At 34.9% G+C, this 13,900-nt stretch overlaps 1 protein-coding gene across 3 annotated transcripts in view; it reads right to left on the bottom strand.

Moving 5' to 3' along the window:
* LOC145999776 (telomerase protein component 1-like) overlaps positions 1-13,900 on the bottom strand; it is a 374,109-nt gene that overhangs the window by 92,216 nt on the left and 267,993 nt on the right. The gene's annotated exons all lie outside the window — the stretch shown is intronic.

The raw sequence follows: 13,900 nt of genomic DNA, 5'->3' as shown, positions 1-13,900 counted from the left end.
TATACTTAAGCAATTTACAAATTTGATTTACATAAAACTCAAGTGACGTAAAGGTTTACAGAATGCATTACAGTAGAACGTCGTTTATCCGCACGTCAATTATACCCACACTCAAAAAAGCAAGAGTGGCAAAAAGGACAATCAAATCTGTTCCAAAAAAAAAAAATTCTGATTATTTTTCTGAATAAATAACACATTACAGGTACAGTACTGTAATTTAGGCACGTACTATACGTATATTACGAGTGTTTTCTCATTTTCTCATGTTCTTTGTTTTCTTGTACTGCATATGTATGTAGTACTGTCTACTATATGTATAAAATAAACCTGTACTGTACGTGCTTTTTCCTTGTTAAATAAACACATGTTTGATTATCCGCAAAAATCATTATCCACATAACCTTTGGTCCCAATTAATACGGATAAACGACATTCTACTGTACTTACGTAACTTGGGGGGGTTACTGTACCATACTGTAATGTTTATTTTACATGTTCTGAAAGGTGTGAGGTGCATTCTTCTACCATATTTTGTCACAAAATGATTCGAAATGAACTGCAAAATGCGAAATAAACTCTTAAACACAATATTTAGAGTTTATTTACTGAAACAACACTTTCTCAAGTCTGAATTATATAAAATCACATGAAGTTGATTGATTCTGCTGTAAATATTTAAGAAGCAAAATTTGACTCCATTACACAGGAATAAACTTTGACAACTACATAAATGTGCTATTAGAAAATAAAAGTTCATTTTGTGTAATAAGCATACTTTTTAAGTGAAATTTAGGAGTTTATTCACCATTTTATATACTGCTTCTGATCTCGAAAGGTGCCCAGCCCAGTTTTTGTACCAAAATCATAATATTTTTTTACCATAAATATGTGGCTCTAGTTATATGTCAATAAATACATGCATATGTTATGTTAAATAAATATGCCACATACAAATCTGGGGGTATGAGAACTTCTCGGACACACTGTAGATTATATTTTGGGTTTCATTATTATTATTATTATTATTATTATTATGCTACTGCCCTGTCACTCACGTTGCTTCAATGACAAGTTTAGTAAGGTTTACCAGGGTCGCATTTACGCAAGGATATCTAGGCTGCAGCCTATAGGACCGCACCACAAAAAAAAATGCTTAAAAATTTTAATTTTGAATAGACTAAAATAATAAAAAAAAATAGTTTTTATCAGTGAAAATCAGACACTTGGGTCACCGAGAAACAGTAACTACCTGGGACTACTGGAGCTTAGAGCAGAGTATGATGATTTTTTAAGCAATCACATAAAAAACCTAGGAAACCATGGAAGTGGTCACACAAACTACCTATCATCGACGATTTGCGAACAAGTTGTGCAACTAATTGGCAAGCGAGTTTTCAATTAAATTCTCTCTTGAATGAAGCAGTCAAAGTACTATTCCATATCATTAGACTCAACTTTAGACGAAGGTCATGTTGATCAGCTTACTTTTATTTTCAGATATTTAGAGGAACACATCTCTGTTCAAAGATTTGTAACATTTGTGCCTAAACAAGGCCACGAAGCTAAAGATATGTCTCAGGACTTGAGCAAGTTTTTGAAAGAGAATGACACAGACATTAAGAACTGCCGTGTCAGTCTTATGATAACGCTTCTTCACTGAGGGGAAAGTACAATGGGCTTCAAGCGTTGGTACTGGCAGAAAATAATTTAGCAGTATGGGTACCTTGCACTGGGCATTCACTCAATCTTGCAGTGCAGGCTGCCGCCGACTGCTGTCAGAGTGTTGTAAGCTGTTTTGACTTTTTGGAAGCACTTTATGTATATTTTACAGCTTCAACTAACAGATATAAAGATTGCTTGAAAAAAGCAGAAACTGACAAACCCATTCTCGTGCCAAAAAGGACAACAACACGTTGGTCATGCCTCAGCGCTGACATTGTTAACAAGCTTCATAGGAACAAAACGGGATAGCTTTGAAGAATATGAGGTGAAAGCTGCTGAGTTAGTTGATTGCACTGAGTATGAGAGTGAAAGTGAAACACAGCCCAACCGCAAAATAAACGTGCATTTGGCACATCTTGACTGTGTCCAAGCACCAGAAGTTGAGCTGACCCCATCAAAAAAAAATTGAACCCAGAGTTTCTTTCCTGTCATAGATCAATTTGAATCTTCATTGCGGCAGAGGCTTGAGGCATACAAAATAGTTGATACCCATTTTGGGTTTCTCAACAAGTTTGATACACTTACTAATGAAGAGATAATTGCAGCAGCTCAAAACTTAGTAGAAACATATAACAATGACTTTGACAATCAATTGGAAAATGAACCGATTCAGTTCAAGGCTTTTAACCACGACTTCCAGAAAGATGATGAGGAAAATTAAAAAGTAATTAGTCAGGAGAGGTGGATGTATAAACTCCTCCTAGAAAAAAAAATGTCAAATATTGTTTTCCTAATATGGAGATCACTCTAAGAATGCACCTGTCACTTATGGTCACAAACAGCAGTGGAGAAACGTAATTTTCAAAATTGAAGTTGATCAAAAACAGGCTTCGAACCTCCATGTTAGAAGACAGGCTCAACGTGTTGGCTTTGCTCAAGATTGAAAGTGATAGTTTAAGACAACTAAGTTATGAATATATTATAAGTAGCTTCATTAGTATGAAGTGTAGGTGCAAACCAATTAGCCACTAAGATTATTTGACACTTTCATTATAAGTCTGATTGTTTGGGAAAGTACTGTATCTGAAATAAATATAAGTAAAATTTGCTTGTTTGTTACATTCCTTGTTTTTTATCTTGCATTTGCCTAACATGTTTACTTAAAATTACAATATGTTATTTTTAAAATAAAAATATTATTTTCCATTGAAATATTATTTTCAAAAAAATTCCCCCTGATAGGGCCCGCACCACAGGTTCAGCCTAGGGGTCTACAGATCCTAAATACGGCCCTGAGGCTTACATCTTTCATTGTCGTCTCTTTGTAGATCTTGTTCTCTTCAGTAGAGAACTATAAACTAGGTAATGCATAAACACTTACCTATTTACAGCAAAATTACAATTTCTACAAAATATTGTACGGACATAGAACATCTTTGAATATTTAATAAAACTGATAAATATTAATTTTAAAACAATGAAAATATTGTAATTAGCATAACATCAATATTACAGAGAACACATTCAGTATAATGGAAACCAGCCATGCAAATCACAATGCACAGTACACAGGGCATCTCCACCTTTAAATATAGTTATTGGTTTCAAACATCAAACAACATGTTGTACATACTTTTTTTATTTTTTAAAGAAAAAGTAGGAGATCAATGAGACAAAAAAACAGACAGGAATATTTGTAGGGACACTCCAGTCATTGATACAAAATTGATTATGTAATAATATTATAAAAATGAATATAAGCAATAACAACAATTATTATTATTCTAAATTACTACCAATAAGTTATTATTTTATTGCATCTTTGGGAAAAAATTACTTGAAGCCAAATGAGATAATATTTGGTACAACTGCATATTTCCTTTCTTTCCATTCAGATTTCAAACACTGTTATAACTTTTGACGTCTCAATTTGAATTTGTGTGTACCCACCTCTGGAATCGAACCTTGGTCTCCCAAGTGGCAGTTACACACCTACTGACTGGACCATCAAGGCTATTAATTCCCCTAAGCATAATGCTTTCGATTACAAGATTTAAACTTTCACAACAAACAATCTGCATACATCATAGCCATGCTCTAACATGGCACAATAACTGTGTTGAGTAATAAATGTATAATGTCAACATTCCCCACAGGACTGCTACTTAAGAAAATCTTTAATTTTCCTCTACATACCAGTCTCTGTATTAAGAAAGTAACAATGTTTATCTATTACAAAGATTAGAGTTCAATAATTAAATAAAATAACAATGATTATAATTTCCATGGAACACTACTCATGAAAATTCTATTGAAGATGATGTTTAAAAGCCGAGTATCTATTGTGAATGGTTCAAGAGGGGTAAGTTCTCAATAATTGTTATAAGTATTTAAAAGTTTGCAGATTGTTAACTTCACGTAACTTAATATTCCAAAGTAGCATAAGATGTATTCGAGTTTGGTTTTAAGCAAGGCATTAGACCACAAAGACTGGACATGGATGAATATTTTGCTTCTGCCATCAAAGCTAGTCAAATAATTTGCAACTTTGAGATAAAAATATTGAAATGCAATAGAACAGAAACCCAGGACAGAGTTTAGAAAAAAAAAATTAAAAAATTAGATGGACACAGATTTAAAAGGGAATTAAAGGAGTGATGTGGAAAAAAAAAAATGGTTATTAAATCCACTAAAGAAAAGAAACTAGTTCTTATCAAAGAAGCCAAATATGTGGATAGGATGGAAGCTTGTTTTAAGCAGTATGATTTTACAGTGGTGACCAAATATCCAACTGCCATAACAAAAAAAAAAAAAAAAAAAAAAAAAAAATGTTAGAAGAAGGCAGCCCAGAGGTTCCTGTAGCATTTGGATTATGAAAAACACAATTATAATCTCAAAATATAGCATTTCTATGAGACTGATAGTTATGATGTTGAGGCATAGAAACTTTCCAAATACACTTGTTTCAAAATTAAATGAATTAAAACACAGTGAGCTGCACAAAATGAATTGGAAGTGATACACAAAAACTGAAAGCCATAGCATATGAAAAATGGAATATGAAACTGGACATAAAGCATATCAGTAAAATTAACGATAATTTACTACTTGCTTACTTACCATCTATAAATAACCTGTCATTTAGAGCAAAAATTGCTATTTAATATATTTTTAATATGTTTAATGGCTACAAAGATTCAAACAAGTGTGCTTGGGTTATCAGCCAGGTTAAATCAACTGTTTTCTTCCAATGTTTTGATCACATACATCTCACCTTCAGGGAATGTTGATTGGATTTATTTGGCTTCTTTTACTTTGCTTTTTGCCACTTTTGACTATCACAAAGATGAGGATGAGTGATGTTGTTGTAAATTGATAAAAGAACACTCACAAAGAACACCCATACCCAGGTTGAGATTCGAACCCAGAATCCCTGTTGTCGTAGCGCACCACAGAGGTAAGCAAATGTTGATTGGAAACCAAGTGTAAAGTGTATGCCACACAGTTACCAGTTATCGATATCTGTAAATTATAAGATACTTTATAAGTATCAGCAAAAATTTCATATCCCTATTTTTAAGTATTTCTTCTTCTGTTTATAAACATCAATTGCATGAAACTAGGGTTCACAATTAATTCAAAATTCAGATTTACTGCAAGTACAACTGTATTTCATTAATATTTCCTGACTTTGCAGGATTTTGAGTAATTTTATGACTTATCCATGACTATTTTAGCCAAAGGTAAATTTCCCAAACTTTCTCAAGTCAGCCAGAACCTTATCTCATCTGTATTAAAAACACAACAAAGTACAAAGCACAAAAATTAAGAGCCTCAAGAAGCTAGTAACATATTTGGATATAATATCCACATCACCAGGAGAGAAGAGGTAAAAAACAGAGCTAGGCTGGATGTTTTTATTTTTATTTGCATAAATACAATTTTGGTTGTTCCATATCTACTGCAATTTTAGGATTCACATTCTTTGCAGACTTGCCTTAATAAGGTAAACTTTTCAAGGATACATATGTCTCAAATACATTTTATTATGTATATTTAATTGGGCTTTTCTATCTTAATGTTTTAATCTGCATTTCCTGATTTTCTTTCAGATTCCAGTTCCAAGAATCAGTTGTTACAAGTTCTGTGTAATGTCTATAAATGTCTCAGGTACTGTATTACCATTAAGAGCCCCGGTCGGTCGAGCATCTGAGTACCATGTGGGAGACCCGGGTTTGATTCCTGGGATGGGTGATCTGAGGTAGGAATTTTTCTGGCTTTGTCCCTACATAAAGCGGCTCTGGGGCTCACCCAGCCTCAAATCAATGGGTACCTAGGGGTAAAGGTGGCCAGATGCTGATCACATAGTGATGATCCCATCACCTCCAAAATGACTGAGATCGAGAATGCATGGGGCTCTACCACCCCCCCCCCAATCGCCTAAATGTGCCTTCATGGCACAGTGCTATACACACAGGAAACTTTGCCTTTACCTTACAATTATTATTTCTACGAGATTACTTCTGGTGGTTTCAAAAATAAATGTTAATGTTTTTTCTAGTATCCTCTGGTTTGTAAAAGAAGATATTTCTCATAGTCGTTCTTGAATGACTGTTATCTTACAAAAATAATATACTAAATATGGCTATATTATTATTATTATAGTTATTATCAATATTGTTATTTACATTAGTGTGGATTTGGTTGTTTCACAACTACATTTTCATACTTTGGCTTCCTTTTCAGGCCTTACAGAAGATGAGGATCTTTTCTCAGCACTTTCTGAATGGGGTAAGTTAGTATTTCTATTCTATTGCATATACTTAGTTAATCCTTTCTCCCTACAAACTTCATGTTTAAAACTGCAATTTTCAAAACACTGTTCACTAATAACATTGAAAGTGAAGGGCTACAGTTCAATCAGGTAATGCATTAAATACTGTTACTTGGGTAAGCAATCTCAATCCAAAAAAATAATTTCCCCTAATTGTTAACCATGTTAAAGACAATGATAAGTAAAATAAACAATATGCAAATGTTCACTGTACTGTTTATACTTTTAGTAGTTTTACATTTTGGTCTTTTTAATTTTTTTCACTCTTTACCTAGGCACTGTCCAAGGCATTCTTATATTGGATAGAATTACTTCAGGTAAGTTAATATTAACTTCAATCTTATTAAAAACTATGAATACTTTTTTTTCTTATTATCTGTAAGATTTAATCTCAATACTTCTTGAAGAGTTTTTTTTTTGGGGGGGGGATATCAACCAGGTGATTTCCGGATAGGCTTTTGAGTTTTCGAGAGCTAACGTTACTCTTATCATCAGGGATTGAAGTCACTTTCTTCTGGAACTTCAATACCTAAAGATGTGAGTGACATTAGCTCTCAAAAGCTCGGAAGTCTATCCGGAAATCACCTGGCAGATATTCCGAGAAAACCTCTTCATTATTCACTGAATGGAAAGTTTCAAGAATTGTTTCACACTTCTTGTCTTCGAATAACATGGGTACCTGGGGAAAACCCTGGGGGGTCAGGGGCGTGATGCTGATCACATCACCCCCACTGACGACCGGATCAAGAAAGTGTGGGGCGTTACCCCCACACCCCTATACACCTTCATGGCGTTGTGCTAAGCACAGGGGAGCACTTTACCTTTACTTTTATCTTCTTGTCTTCCTTTCAGATTTCATTTTGGAACTATCTTACAACATTCAGAGTTCAATGTGAATGATACAAATAACTCAGGTAAAGTATTAAATTATTTTTATATATATTATACATTTATAACACCATTAAGCTTTGTTTCCATGATTATGAAAAAATAAATATGCTGACCAAGGTAGTAATTTATTTTATTAAAAACAAACTAAACGTAACGTTTCAACCTTCTAGCAAGACTTTTGTACTTGATACAGAGTCTGAAGAAGACCTTGCTAGAAGGTTGAAACATTACGTTTAGTTTATGTTTTTAATAAAATAAATTACTGCCTTGGTCAGCATATTTATTTTTTCATATTATACATTTCATAAGAACAATTTCGGAATTAATCAACAATAACAGTAATGTATTTTAGTGGCTAGAAATGTTATTGCTTCTACATTGCAACTTGTGTGTTCCTTGGACCTAATTTAACATAGTATATTTCAAATTTACATACTCCTTTTTCATATATGGCAAGATGGCAATAATTTGGATTGTGCTTTGTGGGTCATAAACAGCAAAGTGTGGGGCACCTTGGTGAACGACAAAGCTTATTCTTCCAAAGTATGAAAGTTAATTATTGCAAATAGTTCCAAAAAAAATTTCACAGTGCCTTGTCTCCATGTTAGAGTTAGGAAGGAGGTTTATTAATTTGCAGCATATGTGGATGGAAGCGGTCCCAGGTTTGATACTCAGCGGTTCGGATCCCACTTTAACCCTTAGACGACGGAGCATGTTTTGCCGGTAAACTCGCCAACGACAGAGGTGTTCTCAGCATGAATTTTAAACTTCCACATGCTTTTAAATAAAATTTTATATCTCTGGAACTAAGAACGCTAGAGTTACAAATTATACCTCGTTTTGTCCAGTACACATGGGGCTATAAGGCTATGCTATAAAAACCAAATTTTCCATTATAGGATAGATGAAGAAAGAAGAAAAACTTATTTTCTTTTACGAAATTTGAAATTCGTCAAGACCCCCACGCTAGCAATGCCAATGGTACCTACATATTGTCTTATATGTTTTTCATTATTGTGGAAAAAAATGTGCACATATTGCAGATACTTTCAGAAAAAAATATTTTCAAATGAAAAACAAGAAAAAATTGAAAGTGATTTTCAAATATAACAAAAATGAAATTAATTAAACCTTACTAATTGCTAATTACATACCTCAAGACTCATGCAGAGCTCAAAACATGTATATCCGAACATTATAGGAGACACAGTATGTCCAAAAAGTCACATACTACGAGAAAAAGCTCCTTGTGACAATATGTCACAAGCCGGCATTGGCGCAAATACCTGCTGTGACAATATGTCACAACCTGGCATTTGAGGGTTAAATGGTAGGTCCAGTCCCAATTAGCTTAAAGTGGACTTTAAAAAAACAAATCAAACAAATATGTGGATGAAAAATAGTCATGTCATCGAATTTGTAATTTGTATTCACATTTAAGTTTAAAAAGACAGTTTGGAAATTGTTCATGGACCTCCTTGATGGTGCAGTGGTATCATCGTTGCCTTGTAATCAAGGGGTCCCGGTGGAGGTACATAGTGGTTCAGATTCCACTTTAAACTCTAGATCCAGTCCTCATTAGCCTATCTGTGCATAAAGTGGACTTAAAACAACAATTCAATGCTTCAATGAAAATTGTTCATATTTTCTTAACACTTTAGAACATTTAGTGTTTCACTTGGTTAACATTTTGGATAATAGAGTTCCTAATTCATCTCTCAACAAGTGATTTTTTTTCTTGCCAAAATGATTCATCAACTTAGCTATGCCATGAGCATAATAATGAGTTTTGCACTCATCCCTAATTTAACATAGCATTGTTTTATACTCATGTTTGTATTTCACAGCAGATTATTTTGTAGTAATGTTCTATGTAAAATTTTATTTGTCCTTCTTAAACACTACTTTAGTTACATGGTAGTGAATTTTTTCATCACTTTTCCACAAGTTCCACATACTTTTCATGGCAATTTTAGAATTGCTTTCAATATGTAGGCCTAATGTAAGTTATTATTAATTTCAATGTTATTATCTATTCCAATCTTCCTAATAACAATGTTCTAATCTTCATTTCCTGTCTTTCTTCCAGGTCTCATTCTCAAAGAACGCAAAGACACACATAAATAAGAAGACTGTAATTAGCACTGTACTATTTTTAGAAACTTACAGAGAATTGTACAGGTGACATTCTGTATTTCCGCATTGCAAATTTAATTGGTTTTCTGTTTGATTTCAAAGTACCACTACCTTCAGCAACACTGGTGGGTGTTTCTTGCTGTCACAAATTCCTTGTTTCGAGGCTGTTCTTCTGGTAGTAAGATAGCACACTCGACCTGCCACACGGTACTTAAAAAAATCACGGACAGCAAGAACAAATGTGGACCTCCTGCATAACCCCCATCATCTGCCCAAGAAACACAAACCATGCATGCTAAGCAGCAGAATACTGCAGTCAACACAACCTGCCAATAACCATCCTTGAGCGCAACCAGATGATAGAAATCAGGTCGACTCAAACCAAGTAACACCCACCAGTGCTAATGAAGGCAGTGGTCCTTTGAAATTAATCAGAAAAACAAACAAATTTGCAATGTGAAAATACAGCATCACCCGTACAATACTAAAACCACGTTTACCACACCCATCATGAATTAGAGGGGACGTTTGTTTCTGAAATGTTTACCACACCCATCATGAATTAGAGGGATGTTTGTTTCTGAAATGTTTGCCACACCCATCATGAATTAGAGAGGATGTTTGTTCCTGAAATGTTTACCATACCCATCATGAATTAGAGGGGATATGATTCTGAAATGTTTGCCACACCCATCATGAATTAGAGAGGATGTTTGTTCCTGAAACATTTATCACACCCATCATGAACTAGAGAGAATATTTGTTTCTGAAACATTTACCACACCCATCATGAAATAGAGAGGATGCTTGCTTCTGAAACATTTACCACACCATCATTAATTAGAGAGGATGTTTGCTACTGAAACATTTACCACACCCATCATGAATTAGAGAGGATGTTCGTCTCTGAAACATTTACCACACCCATCATGAACTAGAGAGGATGTATGTCTCAAACATTTACCACACCATCATGAATTACAGAGGATGTTTGTCTCTGAAATATTTACCACACCCATCATGAACTAGAGAGGAAATATGTCTCTGAAACATTTACCACACCCATCATGAACTAGAGAGGATGTCTGTCTCAAACATTTACCACACCCATCATGAATTAGAGAGGATGTTTGTCTCTGAAACATTTACCACACCCATCATGAACTAGAGAGGATGTCTGTCTCAAACATTTACCACACCATCATGAATTAGAGAGGATGTTTGTCTCTGAAACATTACCACACCCATCACGAACTAGAGAGGATGTCTGTCTCAAACATTTACCACACCATCATGAATTAGAGAGGATGTTTGTCTCTGAAACATTTACCACACCCATCATGAACTAGAGAGGATATCTGTCTCTGAAACATTTACCACACCCATCATGAACTAGAGAGGATGTCTGTCTCAAACATTTACCACACCATCATCAATTAGAGAGGATGTCTGTCTCTGAAACATTTACCACACCCATCATGAACTAGAGAGGATATATGTCTCTGAAACATTTACCACACCCATCATGAACTAGAGAGGATGTCTGTCTCAAACATTTACCACACCATCATCAATTAGAGAGGATGTTTGTCTCTGAAACATTTACCACACCCATCATGAACTAGAGAGGATATATGTCTCTGAAACATTTACCACACCCGTCATGAACTAGAGAGGATGTCTGTCTCAAACATTTACCACACCATCAACAATTAGAGAGGATGTTTGTCTCTGAAACATTTACCACACCCATCATGAACTAGAGAGGATGTCTGTCTCAAACATTTACCACACCATCATGAATTAGAGAGGATGTTTGTCTCTGAAACATTTACCACACCCATCATGAACTAGAGAGGATATATGTCTCTGAAACATTTACCACACCCGTCATGAACTAGAGAGGATGTCTGTCTCAAACATTTACCACACCATCATCAATTAGAGAGGATGTTTGTCTCTGAAACATTTACCACACCCATCATGAACTAGAGAGGATATATGTCTCTGAAACATTTACCACACCCGTCATGAACTAGAGAGGATGTCTGTCTCAAACATTTACCACACCATCATCAATTAGAGAGGATGTTTGTCTCTGAAACATTTACCACACCCATCATGAACTAGAGAGGATATATGTCTCTGAAACATTTACCACACCCGTCATGAACTAGAGAGGATGTCTGTCTCAAACATTTACCACACCATCATGAATTAGAGAGGATGTTTGTCTCTGAAACATTTACCACACCCATCATGAACTAGAGAGGATATCTGTCTCAAAAATTTAAGACACCATCATGAATTAGAGAGGATGTTTGTCTCTGAAACATTTACCACACCCATCATGAACTAGAGAGGATATATGTCTCTGAAACATTTACCACACCCGTCATGAACTAGAGAGGATGTCTGTCTCAAATATTTACCACACCATCATCAATTAGAGAGGATGTTTGTCTCTGAAACATTTACCACACCCATCATGAACTAGATAGGATATATGTCTCTGAAACATTTACCACACCCGTCATGAACTAGAGAGGATGTCTGTCTCAAACATTTACCACACCATCATGAATTAGAGAGGATGTTTGTCTCTGAAACATTTACCACACCCATCATGAACTAGAGAGGATGTCTGTCTCAAACATTTACCACACCATCATCAATTAGAGAGGATGTTTGTCTCTGAAACATTTACCACACCCATCATGAACTAGAGAGGATATATGTCTCTGAAACATTTACCACACCCATCATGAACTAGAGAGGATGTCTGTCTCAAACATTTACCACACCATCATGAATTAGGGAGGATGTTTGTCTCTGAAACATTTACCACACCCATCATGAACTAGAGAGGATGTCTGTCTCAAACATTTACCACACCATCATGAATTAGAGAGGATGTTTGTCTCTGAAACATTTACCGCACCCATCATGAACTAGAGAGGATATATGTCTCTGAAACATTTACCACACCCGTCATGAACTAGAGAGGATGTCTGTCTCAAACATTTACCACACCATCATCAATTAGAGAGGATGTTTGTCTCTGAAACATTTACCACACCCATCATGAACTAGAGAGGATATTTCTCTCTGAAACATTTACCACACCCATCATTAATTAGAGAGGATGTTCGCTTCTGAAACATTTACTACACCATCATGAATTAGTTTTGCTTGTATGTGTGCATTGCTTGCATTATAGAATTATTTTCTTGTAGTTTACCGTTATTACAAGCATAAGAAAACAGTTTTTCTTTGTGACGTTTCAGGAGAACACACGCTCCTTTCATCAGACATTTATCTTCATTTTGAGTCAATGAAAATAAATGTCTCATGAAAGGAGCGTGTGTTCTCCTGAAACGTCACAAAGAAAAACGGTTTTCTTATGCTTGTAATAACCGTAAACTACAAGAAAATAATCATGAATTAGAGAGGATGTTTGTCTCTGAAACATTTACCACACCCATCATGAATTAGAGAGGATCTTTGTCCCTGAAACATTTACCACACTATCATAAATTAGAGAGGATGTTTGTGTCTGAAACATTTACCACACCCATCATGAACTAGAGAGGATGTTTGTCCCTGAAACATTTACCACACCCATCATGAATTAGAGAGGATGTTTGTCTCTGAAACATTTACCACACCCATCATGAACTAGAGAGGATATCTGTCTCAAAAATTTAAGACACCATCATGAATTAGAGAGGATGTTTGTCTCTGAAACATTTACCACATCCATCATGAATATCAGAGGATGTTTGTTTCTGAAACTATACCCATGTGACATTTCATCTTACAAGTAATATTATTCATGAAACTGTTCCTCCACTGCAGCTTAACATTGCAATGTGCTACACATACAACTTTCTGAAGACAATAAAATCTAATGTCAGTTAACAAAAGATAAATTATTAAAGATTATTCACTGGCTGCTTTCAAAATATGTTGTCTTGCACTTTATTTGTTGTAGCATTGTTATTAGCTGACCTTCATAGCAGAGGGTTAGCACAGCATGCTACGATGTCAAGGTTCGAATCCCAGCCTAACCATGATTCCTACAACGAATTGGGAGATTGTAATAGAGTTTCGTCTACATCATTTAAAGAAGTCAAGAGTTAATTAGGTGTTCTTTGTGAGCGTGTCTTCATCATATCATCACTCATCCTCATCTTCGCAGTAAAGTGAAGTGAAATGAAATAAACCCAATCAATCAATGTAGGATTGTTGTCAGTTAGATTTTTTTTAATTGACAATAGATTTAGTTGTATTTGGCTCTTCGGAAAGATATATGCATAGTACATTGCACCACTACACAAAACGTTTTTATTAATAATATTATTTGTAAGAAGACTT

This window comes from Lepisma saccharinum, chromosome 15 (genome assembly GCF_977018435.1).
Source record: "Lepisma saccharinum chromosome 15, izLepSacc3.1, whole genome shotgun sequence".
Lineage (NCBI taxonomy): Eukaryota > Metazoa > Arthropoda > Insecta > Zygentoma > Lepismatidae > Lepisma > Lepisma saccharinum.
Note: the sequence above shows the minus strand (reverse complement) of the source record. Positions and strands in the feature narration are given on the sequence as shown.